Source organism: Lissotriton vulgaris, chromosome 2_1, assembly GCF_964263255.1.
Source record: "Lissotriton vulgaris chromosome 2_1, aLisVul1.2, whole genome shotgun sequence".
NCBI lineage: Eukaryota > Metazoa > Chordata > Amphibia > Caudata > Salamandridae > Lissotriton > Lissotriton vulgaris.
In genome coordinates this window covers 1,168,707,572-1,168,721,977 of record NC_141687.1, presented here as the reverse complement: position 1 = coordinate 1,168,721,977, position 14,406 = coordinate 1,168,707,572, and the positions used below count along the sequence as shown (strand labels likewise).

At 43.5% G+C, this 14,406-nt stretch overlaps 1 long non-coding RNA gene across 1 annotated transcript in view; it reads left to right on the top strand.

Moving 5' to 3' along the window:
• Positions 1 to 14,406, top strand: part of LOC147731754 (uncharacterized) — a 77,431-nt gene that overhangs the window by 17,087 nt on the left and 45,938 nt on the right. Inside the window, exons 2-3 of the long non-coding RNA XR_015308653.1 lie at positions 6,379 to 6,441; positions 6,532 to 6,624. This is a non-coding gene — a long non-coding RNA (uncharacterized LOC147731754). The remainder of the gene's footprint in view (positions 1 to 6,378; positions 6,442 to 6,531; positions 6,625 to 14,406) is intronic.

The following is a 14,406-nucleotide window of genomic DNA, read 5'->3' as shown; positions in this document are numbered from 1 at the left end:
TAATTTTTGCTTATATTCTCTCTTTTTGTGTTTGCTTTCTATGTTTCCCTGTGAGCTGTTTATCCCGTTGTGTATGGACCCCTTTTCCCGGTGTGCCCGGGTCCTGTGAGCTCTGTTTGCAGTTGTGGCTGTCCGGCTTTCTCCGTGGTGCAAGGACCAGCAGGTAAGCCATTTTGTATTTTTTGCTTAGATTATCTCTTTTTGTGTTTGCTTTCTGTGTTGGTTTCTCTCTTCCACACACCACTCTCTTCCCCACACCACTCTCTTCCCCCACACCACTCTCTTCCCCCACACCACTCTCTTCCCACACACCACTCTCTTCCCCCACACCACTCTCTTCCTCCACACCACTCTCTTCCCCCAAACTACTCTCTTCCCCCAAACCACTCTCTTCCCCCAAACCACTCTCTTCCCCAACACCACTCTCTTCCCCCACACCACTCTCTTCCCCCACACCACTCTCTTCCCCCACACCTCTCACAACGTCACTCTCTCTCTCCCTAACTCTCTCACTTACACTCTCACTACATCTCTATCTGTCACTACCTCACTATCTCTCACTACCTCACTATCACTCACTATTCTAAACTCTCTCACTAACTCTCTAACTCACTACTCAACTCTCTCTTTCTCACAGCAACACAATATCACTACAACAGTAACTATCTCTCACTCTTACACACTACTCAAAATTCACTCTCTCTCTATCTCACTACCTCTCTATCACTACATCACTCTATCTACTACCTCAGAACTTCACTCTCTCTTTCTAAATTACTAATTCACTCTATCTCACTACCTCAATCTCAAATTCACTAAGTCACTTACACTCTCTCTTTCACTACCTCACTATCTCACTACATCACTCTGTTTCTATCTTAATACCTCACAACATCACTAACACTCACTACTTCACTCTCTCTTTCAATACATCAATCTTTCTCTCACTACCTCACAACATCACTCTCCATCACTACCTCACTCTCTATCTACCTCACTCTCTCACTACATCACTCACTCTCTATTTCAATACATCTCTATCTCGCTACCTCACTCTCTCTCTGCTAATGCAATATGTCTAATGCAATATTTAACACATATGCAAACACTTAAGCTATTGACAATAGAAATGACAATAACATTTACTTAGGGATAAAAAAATAATAATAATATTAATGCCAATAGCTCTACCTATAATATTGCAGACCATTGCATTGTAAATGCTTGTTCTATCCTCTGAGGCCAGTCCACCTCCTGTGAAAGACGGAGCTCCAGTTTCAAACAGCGACCCTGCCTTTCACTAATGCACCCTCCTAAGAGCAGGGACAAACTGTCAGATTTTGCACTGGTGTGGAGGACAGCAAATTTTTTCGACTAACTAGGCACACTGCCTCGGTCTCCTAATTAAGGGTGCACTGCAGCCAGCGGCGTACAGTGGGTTGCCAGCGCCTGGAGCCAGGTAGGTATCCTTCCACCTTTCTTTTAAAATGTTGCGCCCCTAAAAATGCCCCTAAGAATTTTGCTCCTGGGGCAACCGCCACTGACTGCAGCACGAACAGGGGTAATGCTCCTGATATGTTATTTGAGCCTTGGGGCTTTCCTGACTGCAAACATGAATTACCCAGGCACCTTTACTATTAACCTCTAGTCTTCACCTCTAATCTCCCTTACCACTACTATCTAACCCCACTTGGTATTTCTTACCACTTCTACCTGCACTTATTTACCTCTACTTACCTTGCCATCACTATGGACTCTTTTCAGTTTGCCCTGAGCAAATACGATCTACTCCTTCAAAACCATCAGACTGACATTACCTCTGTTTCCAGCCTTCACTACTCACACGCAGCACAAACGATGTGTTAATTGAAAACATTCTATGGACTTACCTACCTTCCTGAGAACTCGCAATTCTCTCTTTTACCAGAGACTGCATAACAACTCAAAACATCGCGCCACTCACTGCCAAACCTTCAAAACACACCACACTTTTCTTGCATTCCAGGCAAGTTAAATCCCCAAATTTGCACATCCTATTCTCACACATAAAGCAGCCCAAAATATGCCCCACACGTCATTTTGTGTACTGTCTGCCCAGGTATATGTCTTTCCATGTTTCCAACACACCATATCCTATTTCTCACCTAGGCAGGCTACACCCTCCTTCCACACTCCCACCAGAGATCTCCACTCCTCCCAACTGACCCTGGCTACCTTCCCACTGATCTGCAAGACCACGGCTGGAGGAAGATCATTCTCCTACCTCGCTGCGGAGACCTGGAACTCCCTACCTCTAGATTTCAGGAAATTGCCGGCACTGCCTCAATTCAGGAAGGACCGCAAGACCCGGCTCTTTGACTGAACCGCAGCTCTCCCCCCACACTCAGTGCCTTCAGACCCTTACGGGTGAGTAGTTTCACTTTACTAGAGTACAAAAGGAAAAGAAAAAGAAGATTGTACGAAGGTTCTAGGATGTCAAAGCCTGCCTGTACATCAAGACAAGTCTAGTGTACCACAGGTCTAGACCCAGAGAAAGGACTTATTACATTAAATCCTTTGATGCATCTGTCCTAATTTAAAACCGAGCTAGACCCCACTGGCTAATGGACCTTTATTCAGTGCTGTGTGTCTGCTCATATAAAAGCCAACATGTTTCATTGCCCACGGATGACTCACTGCAATTTCTTCAGGGCGTGGGTCTGTCACTCCACCCTGCACCGATAATCTTATTTTGTTAGTGTTCCGAGATCAGGCCCTTTGCAGGCATACCTGTACCCTCATGCTTATGTGAGTATGTGCTTGGTCACTCTCTCACTGATTGTCATTGTGACTGCCGCCGTCAGTCGTGACCTCGTTTGGCGCCCACGCCAAACGAGGTCACGACTGACGGCGGCAGTCACAGTGACAATCAGTGACAGAGTGACCAAGCACATACTCACATAAGCATGAGGGCTCTGACATCCTAGCACCTTTGTCCAATCTTATTTTTCTTTTCTTTTTGTGCACTATCACAACTTCTGTTTGGTATGGTGGATGCTGATGATGAGAACCTAGGTAGCAGGCGAGTACCATCCTGCTGGCCTCCATGGTGTTACTCCTGTGAGGCTCCACCATCCCTTTTCACACATTTTTCTCTCCTTCTTTCCTCTTCACTCACATGAAGTAGTCCTTCATAGGATGGGAGGGTTGAGAGGAGGGAGGATGACAGTGGGGAATACTGCGCAACTTTTTTAACCAGTTTTTAGTCTTTGAAAGTGGTGACCCAGATCTAGTAGGCATAGACGGCATATTGGTAGCCGCTGCCCCAACAAATGTTTCCATTGTTGGCAAGGATTTTGAAGATTAGACTCACCGTGTGAACAGGTCCCTATTTGTACAAGAGATTTTGAGTGGGGGATGACCTGTTTTCTACCCCTTCAGCTCCTTTATGTAAGAGTGCTTCACTAGAGCCCTGATTGATTGATTAATTGATGCACCCAGTCATATCACCACACAGTGAAGATACCCATCTTGCTATCCACAAACAAAACCATCATTCCAAAGCAATTTCAAGTACTGGATAAAGTACTACTGGAGCTCACTTTTACGTACTGGTGCATTCCTTTGTGAATCGGGCCCAGAATTTCCAACACCCTATTAGCAAAAGTGCAAAGAGGCCCAGTGATTTCTATTTGTATAAATTGTACATGACTTTTTCTTCAATATGCCCATTTTAGAAGTTTGGGGCCCATTCACAAAGGCGAGTTAATAGTATGCAAAAGAGGAGAACTACTTTACGCGCTTGTTAGACGGGGACCCGGAGGGTCGGCCAGCGCTCCAAAGTGCATTTGTGAATAGGCCCCAGGTGCAATAGGTAAGATCCATGTAGTGATAAGTGATTAACCCTATTATTCCAAGAAGAAAGTATATCTCTCAACCTTCATACAGTATTGGTGTACGGTCACACATGTGCCAGCGAACTTTAGCATTTGTTTCGTTTCAGAAGGATGCATGAATGTCCAATGCCCGGCAAGTAAAGTGTGTTTCAGTTGATGAGGTATATTTGCTTGCTGGCTGTGCACTTTTAGTGGCAGGTGATCTGATTAGTATGTTGTATTCTGTAGCTGTGGGGTTGAATGACTGGGTTCTTGGCTCTAGTGAGTGTTGTGTGCATAATAGTGTAGAAGTATCCGAGTTATCTATTCGTTTGCCTCTGTGGGAGGGGGTATACGTGAGGGGGTGCAGGTGCGGCTGTGTTAGCAACACTGTCAACAACATGGCGTTCTGTGCCCACTGTTTAGATGGCCATCGAAATGGTGGCTAGTTGTGGAAAGTGAAGCAATGTTGGGGAAGGGACATAGTGGAGGCACGAATTTGCAAAATATAAGACTTTGTGTGGAATTGTGGCTGGGAAGGCTCTAGCAGGTATACCAGCATATTCTTTTAGTGGTGGGTGGGTGATGGTAGAAACAACAGAATTTAAGAAAATTAAGTTTATCCTGGTGATGTAATGAATTTGTTAAACTCATATTCATTGCACAATTTGCATTTTGTGAGTGACTCTCCATGCTCTCCTTCATGAATTCTAGGACAGCGGCTGAGCAAATAGAAAACATGTGGAGTTAAAAACACAGGATGAGATTTCCTTAAATATAGGTTTAGTTAACATATATTTGTATTTAAGGCTCTATTTACATGTAGTGTTTGATACATTTGGCTGCTTAATTTGCTAAAACTCGACAGGCATCAAAGTATGAATGCATGTTTATCAGTTAAATAAATGTTAAAATATGCCATTTTATGACTCGATTTATTCTTAAAACACAAAATAAATATGGATAAATACCAATAAAATGGTCATAAAATAAAAATTAATAAATACAGATGGAAATGTTCCATAAATAAATACCATAAAACCCGGGAGCCCTAATCCTAAGGCGAAGCAGTGGTGATCGGGCCAGTGAATGCAGCAACAGGCTGCGGCTAAACATACATTGTTCCTCAATTTTGTGTCCTATGGTGGAAAAGAATCTAAGGCGGACTCAACCTCCTCGAAGACTGACTCGGCAGGACAGGAGTTTACATCTGGATCCCCACTTACGTCTGTGTTGTCCAGTAAGATTTATGTAAGAACAACCTCCTATCGAGTTAGTCTTCGAGGAGGTGGCAGCACTTTTCTAGCGGGTTGAGGAGAGGACTCGTATGATGAAGCATGACACCAAAAAGTGTATGTGATTTCCTCTTCCACTAAGGATGACCTTTCACAGATAGTAACCTAAGGTTGAGTCTCCTTCGAGTTTATATATGTGTAAAGAGCCAAAAATCTTGTAGTATCAAGTGCACGGTATATCATTCTGAGATAAGTGCCCCCGTAATAATGTTTTGTGTTATGTGCAATAAATGAATGGACGTACAGTGTCATACCCTTCTCCTCTTCTTTAATTGTGCTTCCACCATTTGCTAATACAACACACTCATTATAAAATATGATCTACTGGTTACACCCTGAACTGGGGCCTCGAGCAGTAGCACCGTGAACACTTCCATAAGTAAAGAGGGCAGTCCCCCCGGAAAGTTGCAGGCGGTATGGAATGGTCTTGACTGGTACCTGCAGATCTATCGCAACCTCGCCAAATGGTGGAAGGCCCATGGCATCAATTGGGCGTGTGAAAGAGTCAGCAATGATGGTCTGTGAGTATTAACTACAACAACCACCAGTAGTTACATGTAAGCGCTGCGACAACGACATCAGTATGTCATAACCCGGAAGCATGTAAAAGGCACTTCTGCTTTCACCGCAGTGCAGATTATTCAGGATTTGCTCGTAGAGGTTGTTTAGTGTTACATTTCAGGAAGGCGGGATTGTTTGTTTGTGGTGTAGTGAGGATGTTCCTACACCAGCTTTCCCCTTTCATTTATGAAGTCCTCCGTTTTGATTCAGTTGAGGATTTAGCATTGGTGTTACGAACTGTGATTCATCCTTTGGAAGTATTGGAAATTCACTGATATTGCGGTAAGGGTCAAGGATTGCACTGACCTGCAGGCTACGTCTTGAGGTTCCGGGAGCCTTGCATGTACACGGCTCCTGTCTTTGGGGTATAATTGTAAGCTTATTTGAAGATAAAGACATCCTTGATCAGACTGAGTTATACTACCTGAATTTAGTGCTTTACACTGTGACTACCTAACAGTGTGGCCCACCTTCGAGGCTCTGGTTGTCTTATTAGTCACAAGGAGTGACATCTCATTTACTTTTTTGTGATATTTCTATTTGCAATAGTTGTATAGGATACAGACAAAGTAAGAGGATTTGTATACTTGATAGTGCACTATCATAAAAATAAGCGCATAGGTTTTGGAAACCATTCTCATGAGTATTCTTGTCTTGCCATTTAACAGGGCTGTACAGAGGTCCCACGGGTTGAATCTCCCCCAGTGATGTTTGGCGCTCCCCTTGTTCTGGTGGGTATTATTCTAGTATGGTATGAGTTGACTCAAATGTATTCTCATTTAAAACCTGTATATGTAGTAATGCTCTCCTCCTATTTCTAGTACCACAGCAAAACGGATCGGAGCAGTATTGCCACAAATGATTGGATACTACTCCCCTGGTTCCATATTGTTAAAGATTATCTTTCGTTCCAGGTAAAGAAATTACTATACATGTTAGGATATCTACCTATCCTAGTACTTTTAGCTCAAAAAGTTTCTGATGTTGTGTATTTGTGTTGCCAGGCCTCTTTCCTTGCTGTTTCCTTCATTTCCTTCCCTCACTTGATCACCTCAAGCTTCTGTGCTATTAAAGCTTTTCAGAATTGAGGCTATCAAGGGGTGAATCCTATTGAGCCTCAAACCGACCTTAGGATTCAGATGGTTGTTCCTGACACTGCTACACGCATTGTTCTCCATTTCAACTTTGCTCGCCACCTTCTTTTAGGCTACACACTGCACTCCAATATGGCACCGGCATTCATATACAGGGCCACCAGGTTTAACGCAGGACGCCGCCGAGCACGCATGCGCTGATTGTGGTAACGCCCAGGCCTACTGCCAAAGTTGATTGCAGCAGACAGCGTCAGCACTTTACAGAGGTATTCCAACTGGAGACAAAATATCATGTCTAGTGAGCGCCAACACGTCTCTTTATTGCCACATTACCAACATGGCGATCAGAGCGTCACCATGACATCTGGTTACTCAGAACCTCCTTCCACCCCTACCAACATGGCGGCTGCATCTCAAGAGCTCCTCGTAAGTCGACTTAGTGATTGCCAGCCTACCCCGGCATGTTGGACACCTGAGATTGATCCTGGCACACTTTTAAAACCCTCTCCCCGACAGCCTCATTACCTCCAGGCAGGCAGAGGAGGGTAGGTCGCGGGTGAATTACTGCATTGGATCATGTGAGTACTGACAAAATTTAAACTGTGTGTGAGTTTCTTTTTATCTATTTTTACCAGATACCACCACATTGGTACATCTGTGTTTACCAGTTTGTTCCTGTAGCTAAGTGTGGTCCTCTGCCCCTTCTTAAGTGGCACAAACACTACTCTAACAGGGTTAGATCCCTATCACCTACATTTGGGAATGCAACCGTCTGATGTACCACACCCTCTGTGTGGATGTGGTGTTGTGTTTCCACGTTTGGCCACTTGCCTGTTCATTTGGTTTATTTGTGCACACTTCACTGCCGGGTGACAATGCTTCCTCGGCATGTTTTTAGCTCAAGTTAAGACATATTATATGCATTAAGAGAAGTGTCAACCCGTCCTGTTAGTGGTGACATCGTAGATTAGCAGTTTTTTCTCTTCCAGGTCGGATTTCCGATGAAATGTACAGGAGCAGGAATAGATGACAATAGATATTTAATGGGCACCTTCATTCCCAGTCAGATTTAGGGTAGGCGTCATCTATTTGGTCCTGATGAATTGCCTAAGATCTAGTTGAGCCATAAGGCATGAAACATGTTGACTCTCCTTCACATCTTTTAAGCTATCATGATTAATTGGTTCCTAGGACAGTATTTATTTGTTTTTACTCTTGACAAGGGGACCACTTTATTAAATCATCTTTAGTACACCTTAGACATTTTTAACCACTCGATGCACCATCCTACACTCACAATATCCTCACTTGCACTCATCATTACGGCAACCAAATCGGAAGACCTTTGGCAAAGAGCCCCCTCGAGGGGCCCTTTGGGCATTGCAGTACCAATTCAATGAGGAGCATGACACCCATCTGGGTGTGTGAGGGCATTCACTTCTGAGTAATAAGATCCCCATGTCCAGTTGATCGACCCCTCTCCCGGTCCCGAACAACAGTTTCTCCTCTCTCGTTTTCCCTTTCTCTGGAAGAACAGCATCCTGCTATGTTTAACTGATGGATTTTGTTGGCATATTTCAAGAGTGGTGTAAAAAAGTATCCAACTTTACCATTTTTCAGTTCTGCATGAGCGATCACAACCCGTTAGACCTGAATCTACCTTTGGGTTTGTCTTTGCCCCCCAAATTGAGTGTCCCAAGAACAAGGATATTCAGTGTAAATGGTCGGATATCGACATTGGGGATTTGATGACTACTCTACTCGGAAAAGCATGGAACACCTCATGGTCTACTTAGGGTATAAAGCCAGTCCATTAGGTGTACTGGGGGAAATCCGTAAATGTGTTGCAAATCTCCTAACGGCACCAATGCTACGTGCGGCGCCAAGGCCAAAGAAATGGTTCGACAGGCCCTGCTCGCAAGCACCCAGCAGTTTGTTGATGGCTGTGAAAACGTTACCCTGGGATAGTGAAGAAGTAAGAATTTGTAGACAGTACAGAGGTCATCTCGGCAGTAGAACAGTGCCTTAGCAATAAAGTACAGGCCCAGAAGGGGTACCCATTGATCTTTTTACAAGCAACATTGATTTTTGGGCTCCACTTTTAGTAAATGTGCTGTGCAGCACAACTCTTGCTGACCCACCCAAGTCATGGTCGACTGTAATCATTGTCCTGAAAGGGGACCATGGGGATCCATGTTGTTATTGTCCCATGTCCCTTATTGACTCTATAGCAAAAATGATGGGTAGAATCCTGTCAGATCGGCTAGAGACCTGGGCCACAGTACGGGTTTAGACAGGGATTGGGAACCATAGATCAGTGCTTGAATCTCCACCTTCTGATCTGTAAGTATGCACTGGTCAAAGGAGGGTGTTTGCACCTCGCCTTCATGGATGTCAGTTTGGTGTTCGATAACATCGATAGAGGTAAGCTACAGAGGAGGATGTTGGTGTTGGGAGCTGATGCCGAGATTGTGTATCTACTTTGCAAACTTCACAAGGAAGTAGAAGGATGAGTCAGATATGGCCCCAAAGATGGCTTCAAAGATGAATGGACTATTGAAATCAGGCGGGTGTCAGACAAGGCTGTGGTCTAGCCCCCTTTTTATTTAGCCTCTACATTAATGACCTTGAGACATTTCTGTTAGGAATAGAAGCAGATCCACCAAGGGCAGGAACCAAATACCTTCCAGTATTCATGTACACTGATGATTGTGTCCTAATGTACAGAACCGGGGTAGGCCTCCCTGGATAGATTCGTAGAGTTCAGGGATGGATTGGGGCTGTCCACCAATAAAACAAAATCCTTTACTTTGGTCTGCGGCCGACTGCTAAGTAACTTGAGCCCATTCTATATCAGTTGCATTAAATTGCAGTGTGTCCCATCCTTCAAGTACTTGGGGATCCCTTTCAACAATAAGAGCACCTGAAAACATCTGTTAAGAGTGAGGAACTCAACATTTGAGCAAGCAAATGTCCCAATATTTAAATTTGCCACTAAACTGGGATCGTCACCTCTAGAGGTGATAATTACAATTTACAATGTTAGATGTATCTCGGCTGCTTCATATGGTGCGGCATTTGGTGGTTCGGCGATCCTGCACATTTGCAAATTGAGGAAAACAATTTTCTGCTCCGATTTGCTTAGACTCCCCAGAAGTGTACCCGCCTCTGTGTTTCACGATGCATTGGGCTTACAGCATCTAGGTGACTATAAAGGTAGCACCGTCCGTGTTGTGGCTATCAATTTGGTCCATACCTGAGGTGTGATTAACCAAATGGTGATTGCTGATTGTTTGAAACTAGACAAAGCCTGCAACATTCAGTGCTTCCTCTATGTGAAGGCCCGATTGTATTCAATTGGACAGCTGGAATTTTTTGACTAACCACAGAACCTTAATCTACCAGCTAGAGCTTCTGTTAAAACTGATTTATTCGCTCTCCTGGCTAGGAAAAGAACAGCAGCAGAGCGTGGCAAAAGAATGGTAGAGGTTTATACATCACTAATCATGACGTATCACATGGAGACATTTTTTTTTATAACTTGTTTTATTGGAAATGTGCTCAGCATAAAAATACATCAAGAACACAGTTAAGAACGGATATCCCAGCCATACAATCCACATAACTTCATTATTACATCTGGATTAATGAATTCATCAACACAGTGAGGTAACATTCTCGTCTGTACCCTGCTCTCACTTACTATAATCCTCGGTAGGACTGCCTATGCCCCTGAATCTTTTCCCATTTCCTTGGGCAACCCCTACTCAGGTATATTGTGTGCTCCGCTTGCCGACGTGGAGCCCTTTTTAATAACGTCCAACCAACCAGAGGCACTATTTAGTAAGATTTCACTTCAATATGGCCCATTTACTGGCATCTTATCCATCAGAGACTCACTGTGACAAAGATCTTGTGCCTTGCCCCTGCGACTCAATCAATCAATCAAATCAGGGATCTGTGAAGCATGCTACTCACCGTTGATGGTCTCAAGGCGCTGGGAGGGGCGGGGGCGCAGATCTGGTGGGACCACACCCAACCAGCACACCTGAAACCAATTACCAGTCAGAGAAAGGCTTATGCAAAAAAGGCTCAGCCACAGAAGAGTGGTGTTTCAGCAACTTCCTTAGTACGCGAGAAAGCTGGCTACGAATGTTCCTGTTGACCTGATCTGCCTCTGCTTTCCTGCCTTCATTGTTTAGGTATTTAGACTTTGCACAGACCTTGCTCTAGTTCCTGCCTCACTTTCCTTCCTCTTTAAGAACAATTCCTTTGTTTCTTGTTCATCTCTGCTTAGGGCCCCTCTACTGCCCCCCTGCTGTCAATATTTTGACTCTTTTGCACTTTTAATTCAGTGAAGCTATCCTTGGAGGTTCTCTCTGACAGATTACACCGACATGCACTTGTGGTAGCTTAGAACTATTTCCAGATGTATCCACATTTTTATGAAGTTACTGCTGAAGATCAGCTTATCTGCATAAGTGAATTCTTGATTAGGTAGTTCAATTGGGAAGTCTGGCAGTCGAGCGGAGGGAGGGGTAAATTACCAAGAACATACAGTCACACTACTTTATGGAGATTTTACTCATTATTTCCCCTTTCTCTTTACGTCGTCTTTGATATCAGTGCTCTCTGTTTCCTTACCCATGGGCGGGCACTCCTTGACACCAGGCTGATATATTGGCCAACAGATAAAACTCACCAGGAACTACACACTAGTCCCTCAAAGTCTCGATTAATGATGTATTGGACCTAATATTCTTCAGCGTATTTCATTTATACTAGAAGGAGCTTGTCTGGTATGTGTGAAAAGTGTTTGCATTCAAAAACAGACTTCAGAAGAGATGCATGGTATACTGGATGGCACTTGTGGTGTGACAGCAAGACAAAGAATTCTGCAACAGGACTGAGGAGTTCTTCCATTTTGTATGGGCCTATACATTTAAGTTTTATCTTATAGAGGACCCTAACCAGCTTCAGGCTGGTAGTTGAGAACCAAACAGATTGGTCAGGGACAAAAACAGGTGCATTTCTCTGATGGCGGTCAGAGAACAGCTTGACATATTCTATTAGACTTTTGTAACAAGGACTTAATTTTCTTATATCCCTCTTGGGGTGAATGTATTACATCATTGTTGTTTGAGACTAGGGATAGAGAAATCACATTGATTTTGTACATAAGTACAAAGAAGAGAGATACTCGGATAGCTGAATGAGTATTGTTATTGTAATTAAAATTAGCCAGAAATAGTACAACAACCCAATTCTTGTACTATTGGGCACAAAGCAATGAAGATTTTCATTAAGGCTTCAATTGGTTATTTCTGATTGCCCATCACTCTGGAGATGATAAGTAGACAAATTACACGGCTGGAGTTCCAATAGACTGTGGACCTCTCTCCTGAACTTAGAAAGCAATTGAGTTGCTTTAATGGACACTTTTTCATCTGGTAATCCATGTACATGGAAGATGTGTTGAACAGAAGACTGAGCAAGGTTGCTGGCAATAGGAAGAGCCCTCAAAGGTTCAAAATGGGCCATTTTAGAGAGCAGATCTACCACAGTGCAGGTGGTGGTGTTTCTGTCTTTCAAAGGAAGGTCTTGATAAAAACCTAATGAACAGGTATGCCATGGATGAGGGGCATTGAATGAAGCAACCCTTGAGGTCTTTAGGATATGAAGTTGGACCACGCAAACGTCTAGTCAGGGTTTCATACCAAGTGTTCAACGTGTAAGCTCATGTGTCTTGTATACCAAAATAGCCGGCACCTGTATGCATCGTGGCACCATTCCAGAAGTTGTTGTGTTTATACCACAGGGAGCCATACCCGGCAATCATGAAAGCAAATCTCTTCAAAGACTGTGTAGGAAATATCACTGCTGGATTATCAATGTTTCGATAGTCTGGTGAAATGAAAAGGATTCTTCCTGTTTTATATATGCTTTTTCTTCCATGTGAATCCTTCACATGAGCTTTGGTGTTCTGTGTATCTAATTCAAAGGTGACTACGAAGTCAAAGTGAGAAAAAAAGTATTGGATATGTCACTGATTGGAGGCTCGTGCTATTTTCAAGAATCAGAATATACAACAAGGGGGTGATTTAATTTAGGGAAATCAGAGGCTGGAATCATATACTAATACATTCATAAACAAAAGTACCTCTGAATACCATAGATCATAATATTCTTTTTTAGCCTCAAACAGTCCTTTTTATTGACTTTGGGCAACAAATTATTTATGTTATTTACTTCAAACCTTTTTTTGTTTGGCGTTTCTTACATCAGGGTATTTCTTTCTTTGCTGTGCATAAAAGCAGTTATATACAAGTACACTTATCTGTACAACATATACATCGTTGTTGCATTTGAACACACATCACAAGTGATTAGACAGAAAAATATATTTTTACCCAGTGTTTAACAAGACTCACTAAACATTTCCAATTTGCTACCAGTCTTTTGACACATATTGAATTTGCTTTTAAAGTCCTTTATTTTTTTGATGACGTTGCTGGGACCAAAAACTGCCTAGGTCCTCAGAGTATCCTAATCTCAAGGTCCTGCATAGGGTTGGAGATTTAATTGTACAAGATGTTGTGGGGGAACATAAAAGTTTCCACTCGGCTGCCCTGGTGGGGTCAATATTTCTTTCTCTCAACTTGCTCCAAGCCTCTATCTATTCACTGCCAACGCGTTTCGACCTTATATAGGTGGGACCAGACACTCCATATTTTTAAAGGTCTTCTTCAGGGCTGTACTTTTTTTCTGATAGGAAGTCTTATATAAGTATAAAAAATTACGCTGCAAGGAGCCTGTTCCACTGTTTATGCCAGGCTTCCTCGGTTTCTATATTTCCATTCTTTCTGTGTATCGAAGGTGTGTTCGGTTGGGCAAAGGGGGTAGGGGGGCGGAGGAACTCAGTGCTCCTTGAGTTCGTGCTTCTTTTGAAGCTTGCGCTACCTTCGTTTTCCTTTTCTTAATCTCTGTTTTGCAACGCTCTTTTCTCCTGTTACCTCTCTTCCTCTGCGCTCTCACGGTCCTTCGTGGGAAACGGAAATGACGTAAGACCAAGTACCAGGGCGGCATATTTACAAGCCCCTAACGCCACAGGAGTATCACTTTTACTGACGCACCAGTGGCGTTGCGCAATTTTCCATATTTACCAGGTGGCGCTAAGCCACTCAATGTGGCTCAACGCCAGCCTGTAAATATGCCTCTTTCTGCCACAGTCTGCTGAGGCAAAGGGGCGGGCAATGGGTGTTGCAGTGGGTATTTCACTGCAACACCCATTGCTTTTTGAAGTTGCCCCAGATTTACAAGGCTAGAGCAGCACCAAAAACTAAGGCCATGGAATACCCGGCGTTAGAATGGTGATACGAGGAGAAATTATTTATTTGTCCTCGCTTTTTGCTCTGAGCAAATTGCCATTCCTTATTGTTTATGTGCAGGAAGGTATCACTTCCTGTACATAAACAATTGCCCCAGCAGCACAGGCCCCCTTGTAACATTGCACAAGGGTGCCTGTGCTGGATGCTATGGTACAAAAGGGGGTGGTGATGGATGGAGCATCTGAATCAATCAAACACTCACACCCAGTCAAAA